The 17432-nt window shown below is 38.0% G+C and overlaps 1 pseudogene; it reads left to right on the forward strand.

The window, feature by feature from the left end:
• On the forward strand, positions 13503–17037 carry Utp14b-ps1 (UTP14B small subunit processome component, pseudogene 1; annotated as a pseudogene).

A 17432-nucleotide genomic window follows, 5' to 3' on the forward strand; every position in this document is an offset into this window, starting at 1 on the left:
AACATTGTACTTGAAGTCCTAGCCAGAGCAATTCAACAACAGAAGGAGATCAAGAGGATACAAATTGGAAAAGAAGAAGTCCAACTATCACTTTTTGCAGATGATGTGATAGTATATATAAGTGACCCTAAAAATTCCACCAGAGAACTCCTAAACCTGATAAACAGCTTCAGTGAAGTAGCTGGATATAAAATAACTCAAACAAGTCAAAGGCCTTTCTCTACACAAAGAGTAAACAGGTTGAGAAAGAAATTAGGGAGAAAACACCCTTCTCAATAGTCACAAATAATATAACTAAGGCATAACACTAACTAAGGAAGTGAAAGATCTGTTTGATAAGAACTTCATGTCCCTGAAGAAAGAAATTAAAGAAGATCTCAGAAGAGGGAAAGATCTCCCATGCTCATGGATTGGCACAATCAACATTGTAAAAATTGCTATCTTTCCGAAAGCAATCTGCAGATTCAATGCAATCCCCATCAAAATTCCAACTCAATTCTTCAATGAATTAGAAAGAGCAATCTGCAAACACATCTGGAATGACAAAAAACCTAGGATAGCAAAACTCTTCTCAAGGATAAAAGAACCTCTAGTGGAATCACCATGCCTAACCTAAAGCTTTACTACACAGCAATTGTGATAAAAAAAAAAAAAAAGGCATGGTACTGGTATAATGAAGAAAAGTAGACCAATGGAATAGAATTGAAGACCCAGAAATGAACCCACACACCTATAGTCACTTGATCTTCAACAAGAGAGCTAAAACCATCCAGTGGGGGGAAAAAAACAGCATTTTCAACAAATGGTGCGGACACAACTAATCCATTCCTATCTCCTTGGACTGAGGTCAAATCTAAGTTGATCAAGGAGCTCCATATAAAACCAGAGACACTGAAACTTATAGAGGAGAAAGTGTGGAAAAGCCTCGAAGATATTGGCACAGGGGAAAAATTCCTGAGTAGAACAACAATGGCTTGTGCTGTAAGATCAAGAATTGAAAAATGGGACCTCATGAAACTGCAAAGCTTCTGCAAGGCAAAAGACACTGTCAAAAAGACAAAAAGGCCACCAACAGATTGGGAAAGGATCTTTACCTATCCTAAATCAGATAGGGGACTAATAAATATACATAAAGAACTCAAGAAGGTGGACTCCAGAAAACCAAATAATCCCACTAAAAAATGGGGCTTAGAGCTAAACAAAGAATTCTCACCTGAGGAATACCAAATGGCAGAGAAACACCTGAAAAAATGTTCAGCATCCTTAATCATCTGGGAAATGCAAACCAAAACAACCCTGAGATTCCATCTCACACCAGTTAGAATGGCTAAGATCAAAAATTCAGGTGACAGCAGATGCTGGCGAGGATGTGGAGAAAGAGGAACACTCACTCCTTCACTGTTGGTGGGATTGCAAGCTTTTACAACCACTCTGGAAATCAGTCTGGCGGTTTCTCAGAAAATTGGACAAGGTACTACTGTAGGATCCCGCAATACCGCTCCTGGGCATATATCCAGAAGATCTTCCAACACTTAAGAAGGAAACATGCTCCCCTATGTTCATAGCAGCCTTATTTATAATAGCCAGAAGCTGGAAAGAACTCAGATGCTCCTCAACAGAGGAATGGATGCAAAAAATGTGGTACATTTACACAATGGATTACTACTCAGCTATTAAAAAGAATGAATTTATGAAATTCCAAGGCAAATGATTGGACCTGGAGGGCGTTATCGTGAGTGAAGTAACAGAATCACAAAAGAACTCAAATGATATGTACAAACTGATAAGTGGATATTAGCCCAGAAACTTAGAATACCCAAGATATAAGTTACAATTTGCAAAACACATGAAACTCAAGAAGAACAAAGACCAAAGTGTGGACACTTTGTCCCTTCTTAGAAACGGGAACAAAATACCCATGTGAGGTGTTACAGAGACAAAGTTTGGAGCTGAGACAAAAGGATGGACCATCTAGAGACTGCCATATCCAGGGATCCATCCCATAATCAGCCTCCAAAGCTGACCCCATTGCATACACTAGTAAGATTTTGCTGAACGGTTTCTGATATAGCTGTCTCTTGTGAGACTATGCCGGGGCCTAGCAAACACAGAAGTGGATGCTCACAGTCAGCTATTGGATGGATCACAGGGCTCCCAATGGAGGAGCTAGAGAAAATACCCAAGGAGCTAAAGGGATCTGCAACCCTATAGGTAGAACAACATTATGAACTAACCAGTATCCCAGAGCTCTTGACTCTACCTGCATATGTATTAAAAGATGGCCTAGTCACTCATCACTGGAAAGAGAGGCCCATTGGACTTGCAAACTGTATATGCCCCAGTACAGGGGAACGCCAGGGCCAAAATGTGGGAGTGGGTGGGTAGGGGAGTGGGGGGAGGGTATGGTGGACTTTTGGGATAGCATTGGAAATGTAAATGTGGAAAATACCTAATTAAAAATAAATTCATGAAAAAAAATCAGTGGACTCAATTCCCTGATAAAAAGAAGTAGACTAATAGACAGGATTCAACATTTTGCTGCGTGCTAGAAACAGGCCTCAGTAATAAAGACAGACACTACCTCAGAGTAATAGACTGGAAAACAATTTTCCAAGCAAGTGGTTCCTAGAAATAAGCTGGAGTAGCAATTCTAATATCGAATAAAACCGACATTAAACCAAAAGTTATTGAAATGATACCACTCTGCAAATCAATCTGGCAGTTCCTCAGAAAATTGGACATAGCTATACAAAGGAATGGATACAGAAAATGTTGTACACTTACAAAATGAAATACCACTCAGCTACTAAAAAAAATGACTTCGTGAAATTCACAGGCATATGGATGAATCTAGAAAACATCATGCTGACTAAGCTAACGCAGTCACAAAAGAGCGTACATAGTATAAACTCACTGATAAGTGTATATTAGGCAAAGAGCATGGAATACCCAAGATACAAGTCATGGACCACATAAAGCTCAAGAGAAAGGAAGACCAAAGAGTGGATGCTTCAGTCCTACTTAGAAGGGGAAACAAAATCAAGGGAAGTAGAGTGTGGGAGTGATTTGGAAGGAAGAGAAGAGAGGGAAGGGAAAAAGAGGAGTAGAATCAGGTATAGGAAGAGATGGAGGAGATGTACAGAGGGTCAAGAATTTGAACAGATGTGTGCAGCAATGGGGTATTGGGGAACAGGGGGTAGCAACCATAAAGTCCCAGATGCCAGGAAAGCAAGAACGTCCCAGGACCCCCCAGGGAAGACATTACCTAAAATACCCAATAAAGGGGAAGGAGAATCTGTACAGACCATATCCAGAGGTTAGGCATGGCCCCCCTGGTAGAGGGTTAGGGCCACCCACCCATCTCCAAAAATTTAACCCAGAATTGCTCCTGTCTAAAGGAAATATGGGGACAAAGAGTGGAACAGAGACTAAAGGAAAGGGCATCCAGAGACTGCCCCACCTGGATATCCATCCCACATACAGACATTAAACTCAGACACTATTGCTGATGCCAAGTAGTGCATGCTGACAAGAGCCTAATACAGCTGTCTCCTGAGAGGATCTGCCAGATCCTGACCAATACTGAGGAGGAAGTTCACAGCTAACTATCAGACTGAGCACAGGGACCCCAATGGAGGAGTTAGGGGAAGGACTAAAAGAGCTGAAGGGGCCTTATTTGGTATCAATGGGAAGGGAGGCACTTGGTCCTGTGAAGGCTTGATGTCCCCGTGTAGAGGGATGCTCGGGCGGGGAGGCAGGAGTAAGTTGGTGCATAGGGGAGCACCCTCACAGAAACAGGGTAAGAGGGGATGGTATACGAGGTTTACAGAATGGAAGCTGGGAAAGGGGATAACATTTTAAATGTAAATAAATAAAATATCCAATTAATAAATAAAGTTATAAAAAATAATTATAATGTTCTCCATTCTCTGACTGGCACATCTCACTTTCTGCTTCCTGCACTATCTGGACCATTGCCATCTCTGTTGGGAAGAATTTCCATCAAAAACCTGGGATTCCTTTGCTCTTCTCCTCTATACTTGTAGCAGTCTCTGTAGTCTGTCAACTACAGCAAGTTGTCATTAATCAAGATGCCTGTGTTAGCCTACTGAATAAAGGAGACCTAGAAATAAATAAGTGAGGCCCACGTTGACCTAACCACAGTGTGGACATCTCAAATATGGGCAGAGTAAATCTACAGAAAATCTTGGATAGACAATCAGGAAAACTTTAATGTGAATACATTTGGGTCAGTTGTTATGCAGCAAGAATTAGTTGACCATCACTAATTATTTTGCCTCCTTAGAATTCTATATATGTGTTAAGGGATTATTTGAGATCACTGTGATTTTGGACATTGGAACAATGTTTCTAGTGCTGTGATAAAACATCAAAATTCAAATCAACTTGGGGAGAAAAGAGTTCATTTAACCATATGGCATCTATTGAGTCTTTCATGAAAGGAAGTCAGAGCAGGAACTCAAAGCAGGAACCAGGAATCAGGAACTGTTCCAGAGACCAGGGAGGAGTGCGTCTTTCTGGTGATTGCTTCTCATGGCTTCTTCAGTCTGTTTTTCTTATAGGACTGAGGACAACCAGCTGAAAGACAGTACAGCCCACGGTGGATGATGAGGTCCTCAAACATCAATCATTAATCAAGAAATTTCCCCATAGGATTGTTGGGGATGTTTCCAATTAAATTTTGTTCTTTCTAAATGACTCTAGTTTGGGTCATATTGCCATAAAAGTAACCAACATAGTCACTAAAATAAGTCTAATCTAAAGAAAATAAAATTGCTTTAATTAATAGTTTTGACTAAAACTGCTTTATGAGAATTAATATGGGCACATTTTGAATATATTCTTAAGTGTTCACAGAAGGCTTGCCACTATTGCTTATTGTTCTGAAAGAAACATTTGTGATAAAAGAAGAAATTTTACTACCATCAAGTACCTGCATTCCAGGGATTTCATTGAATGTGTATTTTTAAGCCACACTAACATTGCAAAGTTAAGTAATAAGCCCCAGATACATGTTTGTGAGGCCCCAAGTGGATTGCAACTTCTATTAGGAAATGTCTGTGACACCAAAGGCAATCAGATGACCCAATTGCACTGGATCATCAGTGAACAGGAAAGTGAGAAGGCAAAGTAGACTCTATGCTGTAAGATGGATCTATAAACAGAAAATCAAAGGTAGAAATCTTTACACAAGTGACATCTAGAAGGGAAGCGAGATTATACTTATCATGGAAGAGAATTTTCAGTTACTCAGGTTCTCAAAACCCAAAGAAGACAGTCTCTGTAGGAGCAGAAGATGGTGTCAAATGGCCTGGTGTTAAGGCATTAATGAGGAAACATTAATATCTACTGGATTTGGCAACAGAAAGAAATGCATGGGAAGTTTGATTACAGAAACTTCACAATGGGAAGAAGTAACAGCTATATCATTGTAGAATGGAAAGAGCTGTTTGAAAAGGCAAGTTTTCTTGAAAGTTTCCTGTGATTAGAGACATTATGGACATTCAGTTTTCCTAGGCTTTTATAATGTTTGCATCCACGTATTATTGTTAGAGGGTTTATTTTCCCTAGTTTTCTTGTCAGATAATTCAGTCCCACTAATTAGTGCTGTAGCTGGTTTTTGTATATTGATCTTGTATTCTGCAACTTCCTTAAATTTAATTAGTTCTAATAGTTTCTGATATTTACAAATAAAATTATGTTTCATATATGTATATTTAAATATATAGTATCATATATCCCTAGGCATTATTTTATTCTTTACTTATTTATTTTTATGCATTGAAAATATTTGCACTAAACTTTACAATCCTGTGATATATTTAAAAGACAAGAATGATCAGATCATATTGTTTCCTGGTCTCAGGAAAAAACTTCAATTTTCATCACAGAGTCTCATTAGCTGTAGCATGTTCACATATAATAATTTAAACATCAGCATTTTATAGCACATCCATTTTACAATCAGGCTGAATGTAAAACTTAAGTGTCCCTAAATCACTATATGATTACCACTCAGTCAAAAATATTATGTACTTTATAATCCATAATGAGAATGGGTCATTTAGTTATTTTCTTATTTCCTTCTCCAAATCCATAAACAAAGCATAAGAAAAACAAAGAGGAGGAAATGTGCAATTGCAGCTTACCTGGATGGGAACCAAAGCTGTGCCCTGGGAAAGGCCATAGAGTTTGGAGTTAGTACCAGATGAGTACTAACTGACTGGGCAAGGAATTTCTTATGTACATCTACTTCAAAATCATTTATGCTCTCTTTTTGTGATGCTTAAAATAGAATGCCACCCTTTAAGCCTTAATGTATGCTAGGTGTCTAATTTTCAAAAACTCCACAACCTTAAGCAGCACAAAACAGCAAGCATGCATTATATCAAAATGTTCATTGCTCAGGAGTCTGTGGAAAATTCAGTGAGTTTTCTCATCTGCTTGTAAGGCAGATATTAGACAGTCATACTATCTTACTTGAGATTAGTATAAGCCTGAGTTTTCCAATGTAACATCAAAGGCTAAATAACTGTCATTTGTGCCAATACAAAGTTATAAGTCTATGAAAGTCTCCTACAAGTGGAAACCAGTAAAACTGCTTGTTACCAGTAAATTTAATAGAAACTAACAATATTGTTCCAAAGTCAAGTAACCTTCTGAATTTATGTTTATTTTCCTTTCTACATCAAGTTCTAGATTGCTAAATTTTTGCTCCTCCCATATTTTAATCTGAAATTCACAATTCTTATCTCCCTTGAAACTATACAAAGCTCAGAATTTCTCATTCTGGGAAAACAATTGACATTATACTTAGGTCATTGTTTTATTTTTTTTCCTTGTCTCTATCTCATTTTCTCTTTTCTCTGTTTAGACTCATTTCTTCTCCAGTTCCTTATGTAGCATCACATTGCAAGCATCAAAACTTCGATAAAGTTTCAATGCAGTCATCTGTTCATCTATTTCAGTCCTGCTGCTCGTGAAGCCAGCAGTGCTTTTCTGTGCAATAGCTTTGCTCTGGGAACTATAAGCCAGGTGTATGGGCTCTCCATGCTGCCAAAACGAATTTTGCTTAATTTTCTTGTTAACTTTGCTTTAGTTTCACTTGTTCTAACTGTGTTGAGCAGCAGGAGTAAAATGATTCTTTTGAAAGAATGGAGAAGAAGACGTATAGCCTGTTTATTTATATATCAACTGAGCTGCCCCTCAATAGACAGCTGGCCAAGGTGATGGCCCACAGGAAAGCACTAAAAGGTGATGGGTATTATTGCACTCAGCACAGCAGGATACATTTAGCCCTTTAGATATATATTCCTGGGAATTTTGCAAAGGATAGTTTCTGAAAGTATGGTTCTGATATCAGAACAAAAGCTTGTGTCACAAGTAATGAAGAGGCCTCACATCGCCATACACCTAAATGTGAAAATCCAACAAGAGCAACTCCGACTTTTGAAACCTCAAATTCCTTTTAGGAGTTTTGAACAGAGCAAAACTATTCCCTTGGCAACTAGACACACTTTAATTTGACTGGAAATCTTTTAAATCTAGTATTAGTGTGTCACACGATAACTTCAAGCTTGTACACTTAAGTATCTAAATTTGTTAATTTTGTAAATATCTGATATACCTCATTTATTTGTAGGTATCTGATATACCTGATATATCAGTGTTTTATAAGACTTTCATTTATTTATGTACAGCTTTACTTGTGTGTGTGAGTGTGTGTGTGTGTGTATGACCATGTCCACGTGGGTGCTCTCAGATGCAAGAGGTAGATAATGAGATCCCTGAATCTGGAGTTGCAAGTGGCTGTTACCTTCTAATATGAGTACTGGTAACCAAATTCAACTATTCCACAAGAGCAGTACTAATTCTTCAATGTTGAGCCATCTCTTCATCCCCAAACATAAAGATTTAAAGTTGATAATAATTGCAAAACCAGAATAATATATGTATGAAAGAGTAATAGTTTAATTATTGAACAAAAAGTCATTAAAATGTGAAGATGGAAAAATAATTCATAAATATATGTGTATATTTAACATGTAGGTCTTTTTCACTTTTGATACTGTTTATGTATAGATGTTAAATATTTAATCAAATATATATACACATATATGTATACATATGTATATATATATATATGTATGTGTGTATATATGTATATACATATGTGTGTGTGTGTCTGTATGTATATATAATAGGGTAAGTTCCCAGCCAAAATAAACAAATTTGTATAAATAAAGTTTCTGGTTTGACTTTAGCAAGTTTGGATCTGTTTGTTGACTACCAGACTCATATTTCTTTTCTTCACAAAATGTTTCTTTGGGTTTTTTTCCTGTGTTTATACTTTATACGGATTTTCATTTTCATGAAAAAAAAAATGTGCTTCCTCAGGCTTTTGTTCCTTGCTTGATCTTATTCTGCAGATATATAATCTTCTTTTTACATGTTAGCTTCCTTCAAACATTCAAAATTAATTTCAGCTAAACACACATTCAGGTTACATGTCTATAACTTTTTGAAAATTTCTAATGTACTGATGTAAATAGTGTTTGCATGGGTAGATCCCTAAGTTCATGAGTGAACAATACATCTTGAACAACACAGACTAAGAGGCAGATATTGCCAATACAATTACAAAAATACATTCATAATTATAAAATGATAATGATGAATCTCATTTATTATATAGATTTATGGCTATCTTAATTCATCATCATCTTGTTACATTTGTCCAGTGCTTTCACAGTGGTAATGGTAATGTGCTTTATTCTGCACTTTTTTTTCTGTCATGCTGGGTACAACTCTCAGGTCTTTATCCCTGAAATAATAAGTAAATAATAAGTAAGCATTCTAATGTCATAGCATATGTCACTTGCCCTTTGGCTGTTCACATCCACTTAAATAATGATGATCACATTCTTTTTTCCTCCAAAAGCTGCTTCAAGTATCAGGTGAGACATTTACCTCTAGGCTCTTTGTAATATGGAATCATCAAGCAATATAATATCAAGCAATATAGCTCTCTTTTAGTTACTATTCTAAGATTTGAAAAAAAAATGATGTCTAATGAAGCTTTCATTGTTTCATCAGTAACTGGTATTCAGATGTAATTTTAACCATTGGAAATAATAAATTAAGTGTGTATTTTCCCGTAGCTCTCACTTTTCACAGTTTCATATTTATGTAAGAACAGATATCAAATATGTTGCTTAAATAAGCCAATTACATAAATACACTACTTTAAATGTTTTTAATTTCATTTTACTGTTCTTATGCAAATAGTTATTTTAGTTATTTATTTAGTTATCTAGTTAGTTAGTTAGTTAGTTAGTTAGTTAGTTAGTTAGTTACAGCCCAAATGCTGCTCTTCCCAGTGCCCCCTCCCATCCCCTCTTCTCCTCTGAGAGGCTGTCCCCCACCAGGTATTCCCCCACCCTGGAGCATCACATCCCTGTCAAATTAGACACATTTTTTCCCACTGAGGCCAGAGAAGGGAGCACAGTTGAGGAATGGATACCACAATCAGGCTTAAGAGAGAACCTCCACACCAGTTGTTAGTGGGTCCTCATGGAGACTGAGCTGTGCGTCTACTACATAATGCCAAGGGCCTCCATTTGGCCCATGTGAGTTCTTTGGTGGTTCAGTCTCTGGGAGTATTCAAGGATCCAGGTTAGTTGACTCTATTGGTCTTCCTGTGGAGTTCCTATCCCCTCCAGGTTTCTCAATCCTTTCCCCAACTCTTCCACAAGACTCCCTGAACTCTAATATTTGGCCATGTGTCTCTGCACCTGTTTCAGTCAGCTGCTGGGTAGAGCATCTCAGAGGACAGTTATGATAGGCTCCTGTCTGCACGCATAACAGAATAAATAGTGTCAGGGATTGTGCTTACCCATGAACTAGATTTCTAGTTGGGCTGGCTATTGGTTGGTCATTACTTCATTCTTTTCTCTGTCTTTGTCCTGTATTTCTTTTAGACGGGACAAATTTTAGGCTGATACTTTTGTGGGTTTGTTTGTGTAGCCTTTTCATGTTTCATGTTCGCACTGTTAGGCATCACGGCTAAAGTCACCAGTATCGACTCCTGTAAGCCTACCCCATCTCAAGTCTCTGGGACATCCTAGAGATTCCCCCTGTATCCCTACCCCAAGCAGCTGCAGATTTCCATTCTTTCTGATTCTCTGGGTCTCTCTCCTGTCTCTCCTGTTCTTATTACAATTAACCTTATCTATTTGTTTGTTTATTTATTTATTTATTTATTTTCAAGCATTATTTATTTAAAGTAAAATATAATTGTATCATCCCTGCCTTCTATCTTCTCCTTCCAATACTTTCCATAGATTCCCCTCAGTCTTTTTCAAGTCCAACTTTCCTTTTTTTTAATGATTATGATTATATACACAAACACACACATACAGTCTCACACATATAATATATAATACAATAATACAACATGTATTCTATAGTCTATATCTGTATCTGTATCTGTATATGTATCTGTATCTATATCTAATCTATCTATCTCCAGAAGAACTGCTAAATCTATTTGGAATAGCTCATATGTATATGATATGACTTCAAGGCTGACTCATGTAATATTGAAAAATCAATTACTGGCCTTATTCTTCAGAAGAATAATTCTCCTTTCAGTTGTGATAAGTTGACTATAGTAATTACTATTTGGGTCCTGTCTATAATTCAGATCTGGAAAGTCTGCAAAGGGCCTTGTGTCAAGCATTGGGTCTGGTTTGGTAAAATTGGGTGATCTAAAATATTCAAGAGGTGGAGCACTTGTTCAAGTCACTATGAATATGCCTTAAAGGAAATTCTGGATTCCCAGACTCCTTACCTTTATTTTCTTCCATTTCTCCCCATGAGGTGTGCAGGTTTACTCTGTCTGTGGTCCCCATTGTGATGTCTATCTAACATCACATTGTGTGTCTATCTGACACAGAAAAGCAATAGTGCTAATGACTCACAGATTAGACCGTCTGAAGCCAAGAGCTTCTTATCTTATTTGCTGTATAAGCTGATCAACACGTATATTTGTTACAGTGGTAAGCTGGATAACACAGTTGTTTTTTCAGTTGCTCTTATTAATATCATGATTGGTTGTCAAAAGATTAATCAGAAAAATGTCAGCCAAACGTATCCTCACTTAACATCTTTACATTATTTTTCATATTTATCTATTTCCTATTTTTATGAAAAATGATAAGCATTCATACATTGTTCAAATCTTTTGTTCATTAAATCTTATTCTGGTTCAAAGAGAGTTATTCTGTAATATTCTAATTAATATTGACAATGCAGCTGATTTTATTTTTAACAAATGCATCACAATTTAGTTTAGGTGAAAACTAAATGCACCTTTTAAATGAACCATCTCCACTCTAATTTTATTTTTCTCTTTTAGAAAACTTGATTTTTCACATGCATTAATTTTTCTGTTTAATTTTTACATAGAAATTTACAACTTATGATGTACCTCATAGCAGCCACGAAACTACCTATCTCTCAAAAATTAGCACTCGTTAATTAACATTTCCTGGGCAATAACAGATAATTTTAAAACCCTAAAGCATTTGACAAAATTAGAAGATCTATTTTCTTTTTATTGCCTCACTAAAAATTGAACCAGATTACAACACTAATTACAACAGATGTGCTCTCTTGTTGGAATCAAATTGATTGAACTATATAAGGAAATCAATCAAGGCATTGTAAATTATCAACAACCAATCATAGTTTGTTTAAAATAACATTCATTAAATTGTGAATTACTATAGTATAACTTGTCTAAATATATCCCTACTTAATGCTTTTAAATCAAATTTTAAAACATGCTATTAATTTACTCAATAAATATATGTAATTTATATAATTCTTCAAGTTCTGAATTATATTCATTTTTAGAACAGTAGACAAATAAGTAAATGTTTAGATTGTGGGAGACCCAGTGGCTCAAGTCTGTGTGAATACAAAGCCCAGCATAGTCTACATAGTGAGTTGCAGGCCAGCCAAACGATACATAGTAGGACCTCCTCCCTCTCAAAACAATGGAAACAAAAACCAAAAATGAAAGAAAACAAACAGATCAAACTGACTGACCTAATAGAGCTCAAATCTTAACATTATATTAAAATGTGATTAGTGCTATTAAATGGATGGAATTGGAGTGGATAGAAAGTCTAAGTTGCAAGAAGTAATTTATAATTTATTTCAGCTAAAACAAAAAACAAATTATCAAATTAAGTGTCATTTAGAAAACAACATCTGGAGGAAATTGTGTTTTGTAGTGGGAGTTGTATAATAAAGTTACTTACTGCTTCCACTATTTCTCTTTTGCCAACAATTGTTACTATCTGTACCATGTTGTGACTCCATATTAATTACAAAATCATTCATTTTAGCCCTACAGAAATGCCACTGGACCTTTTAGGTATTTCATTAAATCTGCAGGTTGCTTTAATAAGCTCACTGACCTCACAATGTGCTGATCCATGGACATGAAAAATCAAAATCCTTACTTTACTGTTGCCATGGCAACAGTCTGTTTGTTTGTTTGTTTTAATAGTAGCAATTTAGTGGGGGAAAAAAAAGTTTATTGTTGCTACAGTCTGAAGGGCTTCATTCCATACAGTGAAGACCAGAAAACAGAACTCAATTTCAGAATTTTCTCTACTAACCTATCTTAATCAGGGGGTGTTTACGATCTGAAAGACCCACGGTCTTTAAATCAGTATCACAGACTAGTGATTGATCATTGAAAACAAGAAGACAATTCTCTGTTAAAACAGGAAGCTCTTCTTGGGGTCTTCAATTTCTCTAGTTTTATGAGTTTTATCATATAGATCTTTCTCTTCCTTGGTTACATTGATTTCTAACCACATTCATTACTCATTCAGCAGCTGATGGGCTGCTGAGTGATCCACCTTCTTGTTGCCATGTAAAGAGCAATAGAGAGCATAGGTGTGCATGCATGTTTAGGAAGATGTTGAGTGCTTTCAGTATACACTTTTATTACATTCCATTTATCTTCAAATATTCTTAATGCTTCAGGTCCTCCCCTGGGTTTGTTTCTGCCTCTTTTTTTTCCCACATAAATATCTGGCTGTCATTCATAAAGAAGTTATTCTTTTTTAAATTTTTTATTAGATATTTTCTTCATTTACATTTTAAATGCTATCCCGAAAGTCCCCTATACCCTCCCCCCACCCTGCTCCCCCACCCACCCACTCCCACTTCTTGGCCCTGGCATTCCCCTGTACTGGGGCACATAAAGTTTGCAAGAACAAGGGGCCTCTCTTCCCAGTGATGGCCGACTAAGTCATCTTCTGCTACATATGCAGCTAGAGATATGAGCTCTGGGGATACTGGTTAGCAGATTCACATATATTGCCCCTGTGTTAAATTAGTCATGTGAGATGCTGACGTTGCCCAGATGTTGCTGCCCATTGTGGCCGCAGAGGCAGAGAGGGAGACTGAACTGACAATAGCCTTCCTTGTCTCACAGGGCAGCCCCAGCAGCTGCATCAGGGTCCTGAGGGGGTGGCATTGGGAGGGAGCGGCTCCAGTCTTGCTGTTTACTCAAAGCCAGCTTTGAACTTGCTGTGAGGTTGGCCTTAAACTTGAGATCCATCTGCCTTACCCTCCTGAGTGGCATATCACCAACTTGGGGTTGCTGAGTGGATTACCTTCTGTGTATGTAAAACTTGACATCTCAATAACTAAGATTCTCAGGAAAAAACCTACGTCAGAGACAGAGTGTAGTAAATAGATGAAGCCAAAGATGAGTGAGACCAGATGTTTCTTCAAGAGCTTACAAGCCCTGTGAGAGGAAGCAAGCTGGTACCATGAACACAGCCAGGGATGAGGCCGACCTTCTGGCTTTGAGCCAGCAGGAAGAGCTAGTGGATTTGCCAGACAACTACCCATTGAGTACCAGTAAAGATAAGAAGGACAGTGATGGAGAACGGAACTGTCAAAAGCTCCTGGAAGCAGTCAGCTCCCTTGGTAGAAAGAATAAATGGAAGTTGGCATAGTGATCTGAGGCTAGTCGAATGGTGTCATAGTTCAATGTCACTTCTGAAGGGTCAAGTGAAAGATGGGTCCTTTCCGAATTGATTGGGTCTGCTACAGCATTATCTTAGTTGGCTGCTGCGAAAAAACAACTGCACAGAATCAAGTCAAAGACTCTGACCACACCCCTTAACAAAGAAGAGGCTGACCAAACCTTCAGGGAAGCAAAACCTCACAAATGCATTCCAAGTGGGATCCTGTCGTTCTGAAGAAACAGCAAGCAGAGCAGTTGCTTTTTGTTTGTTTGCTTGTTTTGTTTTGTTTTGTTTTGTTTTGTTTTGTTTTGTGTTTTTCCATAGAGAAGGATCTGCCAACTGTTGCTACCATTGAAAATGTAATTCACTGATTGGAAATCAAGAAGCTTTTAACCTCCTTCATAAGAACAAGCAGCCAGTAGCTGACCCTTTATTGACTCCTATGGAAACAGCCTCTGTCAAAACCATGAGCCTGGAAGAAGCCAAGATATACCGAGCAGAGTTTCAGAGCAGTCCTATTATGATGCTAGAGCTCGAAGAGAGAAGAAAATCAAGAGCAAAAATATCACAGAGTTCTAAAGAAAGGAAAGGCCAAGGAAGCCTTAAAAGAGGTTGAACAGTTGTGCCAGGACTGCCTAAATGCTGCATTGCAAGAACTGGAAAATACGTGAAAGGCCAGAATGACAGAACAGATGAGCTTTAAGCACCATGGCAATGGGAAATGGGCAAAGTCAAGGGCAATTATGGCTAACTATGACCTGGAAGCTTGAAAAGCTATGCAGGAACAATTAGCTAAGAACAGAGAACTGACACTAAAACTCTGGGTAGTTTCAGAGAGTGAGGAAGAGGATGGTTGCACAGAATCAGGAAGAGTCCCTGTCTCCAATGGAATGGGTGACCTACAGATGAATTGCAGATGGTATAAATCTCTGTATGCTTAGCGGTTGCAGTAGCAATGCACAAGGGGATGAGATCAAGACAGACCCTGAACAGATTCCTGAATTGGTGGCCCATGTGTCTTCTGAGAGTGAGGGAAATGAAAGACCAGTGGCAGAGAACTTATGTTGAAAGAAAGATCCTTTCAAGAAAGAGTTGATCCCAACAATGCTAAGCCAATGGGTGACCAAGAAATAAAAGACTCTAATAGCCAGCAGCTTTATTATCTGAATTGAGAATATAGAAACCTAACAAGGAAAGTCATCAATCTGAGAATCAAAAAGTGAGTTCAGTGGAAACTGTCTCCATATCCAGAGAGAGGATCTTCCCTTAGAGAAGCTCGTGGTGCTTCAAAGGATAGAGAGAGCACATGTTGTGGAACAACACGGAGAGTTGGGCAAAGAGAGACATTATCCAAAACAGGGCTTTCCTGACTTTTGTTGAAAGGGGAGTGGAAGAAGATGAACCCCCTCCAGGTGGTTCCGCTGGAGGAAAGAAAAAGAAGGAACAAATGACAGATCTACAGTCACTCCTAACTACTCCATCTCCTGTGAAGTCTTTGGCAGTGCCCACACTACAGGGGTAGGAAGATGAAGTGGAGACAGATCACAAGCAGCTAATAAAAGAAGCTTTTGCTGGGAATGATGTCATAATAGAGTTCTTAAAAGAGAAAAGGGAAGCTATAGAGGCAAATAATCCAAAGGACTTGGACCTGTCATTGACTGGATGAGGTGAGTTGGTTGGTATGGGCCTGAAGCCCAGCGCTAAGAAAAGGTGCTGTTTTCTTATTAAAGATCCTGAAAATTCTCCAAGAAAAGACAAGAATTTACCATATATGATTATCAGTGAGAAGAGCAACATCCCTGCAGCTGCTAATCGGGTGCAAGTCGTTCCACACCCATTTGCCCACCAGCAGCAGTTTGAAAGAACTATCCAGAATACCAAGGGCATTCCAAAAGCTGACAGTTCCCAAGGTTGGCACCAAACTAGGCCATATCATTATGCCCATAAAAGCAGAAAGTTTAGGGTATCACTCTTCCACAAGATCGGATCTCTCTATCCTATAGAGCAATCAGAAGTGCCTCTCCAGAAAGCATCAAAAACAGCTGAAGAAAAACTCTGTAGATTGGGCTGCCAGTGGAGTAGCATCTTTTTTGGGGGGGAACTAGGAACCTCTAGTGTTTCTCTTGGTTGCATCATTGTGCTTCAGGGTCATTTCCTAAATTGACAGAACATTGTGTATGTAAGCCATATTGTAGAAATACAGCATTTTTATCTAGTAAAGAGTTTCCATTCCATTTTGAGATACTTGATAAATTTAGAAATGATTCATTCATGGGACAAATGTAGAATACCTATATAAGTACCTATCCTAGGCTTAGAGTGGGATGAGTGGACCAAGAAGTTCAGGCTGGGATTAGGCAGAGGAAGCATGGGCGGCAAAAAAAAAAAAAGCTCAATTAGTTTAGCTATTAAGATAATAGATCCTGATATAGTGGCTCATATATGTAATTCAGCATTCTGAGAGGCCGCAGAATGAGAACTTGGCAAAAAAAAAAAAAAAAAAAAAAAAAAAAGCCCAGATGGATTCTACAAAGAGTTAACAGGCAGAGTGAACAAATTTAGAGACTTGAAGAAGACAGACAATGAAGATAGATGCGAATAGAATTTAAGAATAAAGTGTTGCACAGCACTACTAAGTCTGCCATGAGCTTTGTTAGTGCAAAATGAAAGACTCCCTTTTCATAGTGGATTTCCTCTTCTCCACCTGATATGGGGAATCTGACCCCAATCTTCTACCTGAGGAAGCTCATGGAGGAATTTCCTGGAGGAAATTACAGGTTTAATTTCTAGGAATGTCTTTCCATGCAAACGAGGTATCCCCTGAACCTTAAACTTCAGCTTATGAAATTTCACCTTAAGAAGAACCCCTTCCCACTCTCCAGGATCAATAGATATATGTATATATATCCCTTGATTCACCCTGAATAAAGCATATGCACACAAGCTGTTTCATTGACTACTGTCTAAGATAAGAGAGCTGTTTCTATAAGTCGCAACACTGAAATCTTCAGAGAAGCCCTTCCCCCAGCATTCACTGCCAGACCTGGATCCTGCTGTGGACTTTGCTATATCCTTTTCTGCCTCGTGTGTAAAGGAAAAATCAGACTGCAGAACTGGGCTTCAGTACATCCTGCCCTGCTTGGCATACTGTGGAATTTGGCTCTGCTCCATCCTTCCTTCCCATCGTGGTGTCCAGCAGTCCCTGGACATCCCAAGGGAAGAAGTGGAAAAAAGGAAGCACAAAGTGTGACAGAGAATCGGGAGTACCAAGAAATCAGTTATGGAGGGCCTTAAATGCTTTGCAGAGAAATTTAGAATTATTCTTTTCTCTTAGGCAAAGTAGAGAAACTA

This window comes from Mus musculus, chromosome 3 (assembly GCF_000001635.26).
Source record: "Mus musculus strain C57BL/6J chromosome 3, GRCm38.p6 C57BL/6J".
In the NCBI taxonomy this organism is placed as follows: Eukaryota; Metazoa; Chordata; class Mammalia; order Rodentia; family Muridae; genus Mus; species Mus musculus.